Source organism: Cavia porcellus, unplaced genomic scaffold, assembly GCF_034190915.1.
Source record: "Cavia porcellus strain 051 isolate PalLab524CR breed Dunkin Hartley unplaced genomic scaffold, mCavPor4.1 scaffold_11, whole genome shotgun sequence".
Lineage (NCBI taxonomy): Eukaryota > Metazoa > Chordata > Mammalia > Rodentia > Caviidae > Cavia > Cavia porcellus.
This window is the reverse complement of record NW_026947494.1, coordinates 34114072-34120327: the sequence shown is the minus strand read 5'-3', so window position 1 is coordinate 34120327 and position 6256 is coordinate 34114072. Positions and strand designations below refer to the sequence as shown.

General features: G+C 44.2%; 1 long non-coding RNA gene across 1 annotated transcript; it reads left to right on the top strand.

Moving 5' to 3' along the window:
- Positions 1 to 778: 778 nt before the first annotated feature.
- Positions 779 to 5639, top strand: LOC134478081 (uncharacterized). The gene is made up of 2 exons (XR_010050453.1): positions 779 to 3148; positions 4572 to 5639. It is a non-coding gene; the product is annotated as an uncharacterized LOC134478081 (long non-coding RNA).
- Positions 5640 to 6256: the final 617 nt, after the last annotated feature.

Sequence of the window (6256 nt, the reverse complement as noted above, 5' to 3'; positions counted from 1 at the left end):
AGAATTAAAATTATTAGAAAAATGGAGACAAGAAATCCCCAGGGCCTGGGCTGAAACTAACCCTCCAGGTCTAGCAGTCAACCAATTGCCCCTTGTAGTAGAGCTCCTACCCCAGGCGTGCTCTATTTGTTTGCTTCAATATCCAATAAGTCTCCAAGCTCAAAAGGAAATTAAAGTTCATATAAAGAGACTAAAAGAAAATGGTATCCTCATCCCTTGGGTCTCCCCTTGGAACAAGCCCCTGCTTCCAGTCCAGAAGCCAGGGACAGCTGACTATTGTCCTGTGCAAGATCTCCGGGAGGTCAACAGATGGATATTGACTCTATATCCAACAGTGCCTAACCCCTACACTGTACTCAGCCTCTTCAACCCAGAGTGCACCTGGTACTCCGTATTGGACCTCAAGGATGCCTTCTTCACCCTACCTCTCGCCCTGGTGAATCAACCCATTTTTGCCTTTGAATGGACCGACCCAGATTCTGGGGTCACGGAACAACTGACTTGAACTCAGTTATCATAGGGTTTTAAAAACTCGCCCACCCTTTTTGAGGAGGCTTTGGCTTGAGATCTCTTGGGTTTTCGTGAAGAACACCCCAAGGTAATGCTTCTACAATATGTGGGCGACCTGCTGGTAGCCTCATCCACCTTAGAGTCCTGTCAAGAGGTGATAGGGGAGCTACTAAAACCTTTGGGATGATTAGGTTATAAGGTTTTGGCCAAGAAAGCCCAATTGTGTTGCCAAACTGTGACTTATTTGGGCTACAAGTTATGGGGGGGGGGGAGCTATCCAAAGAAAGAATTCAAGCCATATTGCAGATTCCAACCCCAGAAACTAAAAAACAAGTACAGGAGTTTCTGGGGGTGGCTGGATACTGTAGGCTATGGATTCTAAATTTTACTGAAATAGCTCGCCCCCTGTATGACTCCCTTAAGGGAGAAACTCAGAATTCACTGAACTGGACTGATGAATGTAAACAGGCCTTCCAGCAGCTCAAGCCAGCCTTGACAGAGAGCCCAGCCCTAGGCTCCCTGACATTACCACGCCATTCACCTTGTTCATAGATGAACTCAGGGGCATTGCCAAAGGAGTCCTAACCCAGGACATCAGCCCTTGGAAGAGACCTAAAGCCTACCTCTCCAAAAGACTTGATCTGGTGGCAGGAGGATGGCCCCTCTGCCTGAGAATGCTAGCTGCTGTGGCAATGTTACTTAAAGAAGCTAAGAAACTCACTTTTGGACAAAAGATTTCTGTGGTGACCTCCCACAGTGTAGAGACTCTTATCAAAACCCCTCCTGAAAAGTGGCTGTCAAACGCTAGAATTCTACACTATCAGGCTCTGCTCCTAGACCCAGAGTCAGTGATTTTCAAGACTTCTTCAGCCTTAAACCCAGCTATTCTTATGCCTGACAACAACCCTGAAGTTCACAGTGTGCCTCTCCATGAGTGTGCTGATCTCCTCGAAATGCAGCAGAATCTACAGGCTGATCTTACTGACCAGCCTTTGGGGAATGCTGATAACTACTTCACCGACAGGAGCAGTTTCATCCAGGATGGCAAATGAGTGGCTGGAGCAGCAGTGACCACTGAAAAAGAGGTACTCTGGGTTAAGCGGTTGGTTAGAGCCTGGCACCTCAGCCTAAAAGGCTGAGCTTATTGCTTTGACCAAAGCATTAAAGTTAGCCACCAGGAAGAGGGTAAATATCTATACTGACAGTAGATATGCTTTTGCTACTGTACATGTGCATGGAGCCATTTATCAAGAGCCAGGTCTCTTAACCTCAGCTGGAACTAAGATAAAAAAAAATGCTCTACAGATTCTAGACTTGCTGGCAGCTGTCTAGCTACCTCAGTGGGTTGCTATTATTCATTACAAGGCCCATCAGACAGGAGCCGACCCTATCACCCTAGGAAACAATGTAGCAGACCAGACCTCTGGAATAGCAACCACGTTGCTAACCGAGGAGGTAACTGCTCTGATGTTGATTCCTCCCACCTTATCAGAACCGGTTTACACAAAGAAAGACCTGCAGTTATCATCTCAACTTGGAGCAAAGTTCCTCACCCCAGGAGGTTGGTACCAATTAACAGACAAGTGAGTGCTGTTGCCAGAGGCACTAGGACTTGAGCTGCTACACCAGGCTCACCAAACCACGCATTTAAGGGGAACTAAACTTGCTGAATTGTTCAGAACTAGGTTTTTCATTCCAAGACTCTCCAAACTGACCACCTCTTTGAGCTCCAGATGCCCGAAGTGTTTGTTAGTAAACCTGACCAAAAGCTCTCCCCTGGAGACCACCCGGCATCGAGGAACTGCCCCAGGAGAACACTGGGAAGTAGACTTTACAGACATGGTAAAGCCCAGTTTACAGGGACACTGCTATCTTTTGGTATTAATAGACACCTTTACTGGCTGGATAGAGGCTTTCCCTACCAAGTCTGAGTCAGCCTTAGTGGTAGCCAGAAAGCGATCGCATGAGATCATACCTCGATTTGGCCTTCCATTAACAATGGGGTCCGATAATGGCCTGGCTTTCATAGCCCAAATCACCCAAAAGTTAGCCCAGGCATTAAAAATTAATTGGAAACTCCAATGTGTCTATTGGCCACAAAGCTCAGGGCAAGTAGAACATATGAACTGAACTCTCAAGAACACTTTAGCTAAGCCTGTCTTGGGAAATGGTGATAATTGGGTGAGCCTTCTTCCCTTTGCTCTGCTGTGAGCTAGATGTACTCCTTATATTTCTGGAATTTCCCCATTTGAAGCTATGTTTGGGAGAACCCCTCCACTGGTCCTGAGGCTCTCTGAGGACAAATTAATTGAAATAACTAACCAAGATCTCATTAAGTCCCTGCAGGCACTCCAGCCTTTGCTGACCTCCATCCACCAGCTGTTCAGACAAAAACACCCGGACCTGCCTTCAGAGACACCATTAAAGACACCCATCGAGCTGGGAACTTCAGTCTTAGTGTGACGCCATCATCTCGACACCCTTGAATCCCGCTGGGAAGGACCTTTCACCGTGGTGCTCAGTAACCCCACTGCAGTCAAGGTTGCTGGAAAGACTCTGTGGATTCACCATACTCACATGAAGCCACTAGAAACTGCAGACAACGAGGACCTCACCCAGTGGAAAGTGCACCGAACTGGTAAGCCACCAAAGTTGAAGTTTATTAAGGACTCTTGATTATGCTAATCATGCCTTGTTTGTAGTCTATAGTTTGTTGCTTAATTATGGTTGTACTCGGGGCTGGGGATTTAGCTCAGTGGCATAAGTGCCTGCCTTGCAAGCAGGCAGTCGTGAGTTCGATCCCCGGTACTGGTAAAAACGAAAAAGACAAAAAAAAAAAAAAAAAAATTATGGTTGTACTCCCTGGAAATGGGGATTGGGTTATTTCAGACAAAAAGACAAAAAAGGAGGTGGGAAGGACTAAGAATGACTTAAACCAAATTACTCTTAACCTATGTACACTCTTTAATGGTAAACTAGTTGAGAGGAATGGCTACTGAACCAAATTCAATTACTGTGATGACCTCCAACAAGCCTGCATTCTTTGGGACCATTTTAGAAATGGTGTTGATGGTATTGCCTTATATGTATGTCCTAAAAGCCAACCAGACCCTAGTTATAATGCTTATTGTGCCTTAGACCCAAAAGAATAATACTGTTATGCGTGGTTATGTGTTACCAGAGGCCTCGGTGGATATTACCGCTCTGAAAAATATTATCAATTGAATAGGAAATGAAAACTGTCAGGCCGCTCATACCTATAATCCTGTTCTGTTGACTTTCCTAAATCCATTAGAACCAAAGTGGCAAGGAGATGGACTCACTTATACCATTAAGGCTTATAAAGCTGAATATGATCCAGGAAACAACATTGAAATCCTATATAAACCCTCCTATATGAAGCCCCTACAGTCACGCTTCAAAGGCCAGATCAGACTCCTCTGCATCCACTTAGATCTTCAACCAGGGCTATGGTATTTACAACTGTCATCAGCCTCGCCTTGACACCCTCCCCAATGTCTTCTATATCCTCTATGATTGATGTATTTCAACCTTTGGAAATAGTGGCCAAACTACTCAACACCTCTCTCAAGAGTGAGAGTAGTCTGTCAACCCCATGCTAGCTGTGTTTGTCCTATGATCCCCTCCGGCTTTTTTGAGGGATTCATTAAGGTCATTAATGAGTCATCACCTAGCGCAGCTAGGTGCAACATGGCACTCCCTCAGACCTTATGGAAAAACACCAAATTAGAAGGAGTAAGTGGTACTTGCATATATCATTCCAGCAACATGGCCCCTGAATACTGTGATCCCACAAGTTCTTATGGCATCACCGGGCCTGGTAATCATACCCTGATAGTAGCCCCAACAAGCCATTGGTGGGCCTGTACTTCAAGATGGTTACACCTGCATCACCTCAAAAAAGTTAGTTATTGATCAAGATGAAGTTTGTGTATTGACCTAAATTTTACCTAGAATTTACTGGCATCCAAAGGAAGAAGGAAATAGGATCCTCATTTCTTTCTTTCTTTTTTTGTCTTTTTCCTTTTTATTGGTACCAGGGATTGAACTCACAACTGCCTGCTTGCAAGGCAGGCGTTTATGCTGCTGAATTAAATCCCCAGCCCCTGGATCCTCATTTCTACCAACCAACAGGTAAGCAAGAGAAGCCCAGTCCTTCCTATTGTAGCTGGAATTAGTATATTTTCAGCCATTGGGCGGGTGGCCACCTCCCTGGGAGTCAGTACATATTAGTATAACTTGCTATCCCAGCAGGTAGATGAGGGGATGAAACAAATTCATGATGCTATCGAAGCTTTAGAAAGCTTGATTGACTCGCTAGCTGAAGTGGCCCTTCAAAACCACCGAGAGTTAGATCTCCTATTAGTTGAAAAAGGAGGATTATGCTTAACTTTGGGGGAACAATGCTGCCTATATGCTAACAAGTCTGGAATAGTAAGAGAAAACTTAGGCGAACTCCAGAGGGGCCTTGAAGAAAGGGAAAAGCTAAGACAGGGAACTTCAGGATGGATGGAACAAATGTTCTCCTTCTTACCATGGGTAACTAGTTTAGTAGCTACCCTAGCTGGCTCCCTTGTCATGATCCTTCTACTAGTCACCCTGGGCCCCTGTATAATCATTAAGCTGACTGTTTATATTAGATAGCAAATGCAGTGCATAAAACTGATGATGATCTGTCAACAAGCCTATGAGCTTATTCCCCAAGATCCATAACATTAGGCCAAAGGTTTGGCCTCAGTCACAACATCAGAGGGGAATGTTATGGCCTTGCTCTAACCAATGCGCCTCTGTCCTGTTCTGTATGCGTCATTTCGATAGGATTAAATTTCCATTTCCAGTAAAGACTTAAGTTTCAGCTTCTTGTAAATTCCCCCAATTCCCTTCCACATGTTTCTGCAAGGTGTGCTGTTCCAGGAAAAACGTTTAACTGCAGAGAGCAATAGAATGTATAAAGAATCCCAGATGTTATCTGAAATAGGTCAACAGTTTTGCGGTTTTTAGTTTTAAAAACCCCATCCTTAGTCTGTTAGGTGCACAGCCTTCCATATTGGCTACTGGAGGCTGCGTCGCCAGGCCTGGAAATAAAGCCTTTGCTCCAAATTTCTTAATTTCTTGCTTCCTTGGATTTTATTCCGGGGTCCAAGCTATCACAGTAACTATATAATTTTTAAAACTTAGTAAACTATACCTCAGATGAATTTCACTGCATGTGACTTATACTTCAATAAACTTGTTTTAAAGCATAAGAGAAATTAGAAGGCGAAGTAATACTTTGAATAGTCTCAAGGAAATTCTTTCCAGCTTAAAACCCTATCTCCAGCCAAACTATCAAATGGAGGAGCAGAATAAAGTTTTTTAAACACACATTCTTGGGAAAATATGCTTCCCTGATCCCTTCTCATACAACTATTGGTGGGACATGTTTCTCTCAAAGTAATGGAGAAAAAGCAAAACAAAACATAGACAAGAAATGCAATTCCCATTAGCCTGTAACAGTCATGGCCTGGGAGAAGAAACAGGAAGCCAATACGCTCTTCATGTGAGCCAGTGGGCTGGGAGGAGAAACAAGACAGGGTCCTTAAGATTCTCTTGATGAAGATCTTTGTGCCTTGCAACTTCTACTTTCTAAAAGTAGAAGTCTTGAGTTTTTCCTTTTCATACATGATGCCTGCCTCATGAGTTCGTCACTTGCCTCGTAATTTCTTCATTCATGAGCACAAATCTG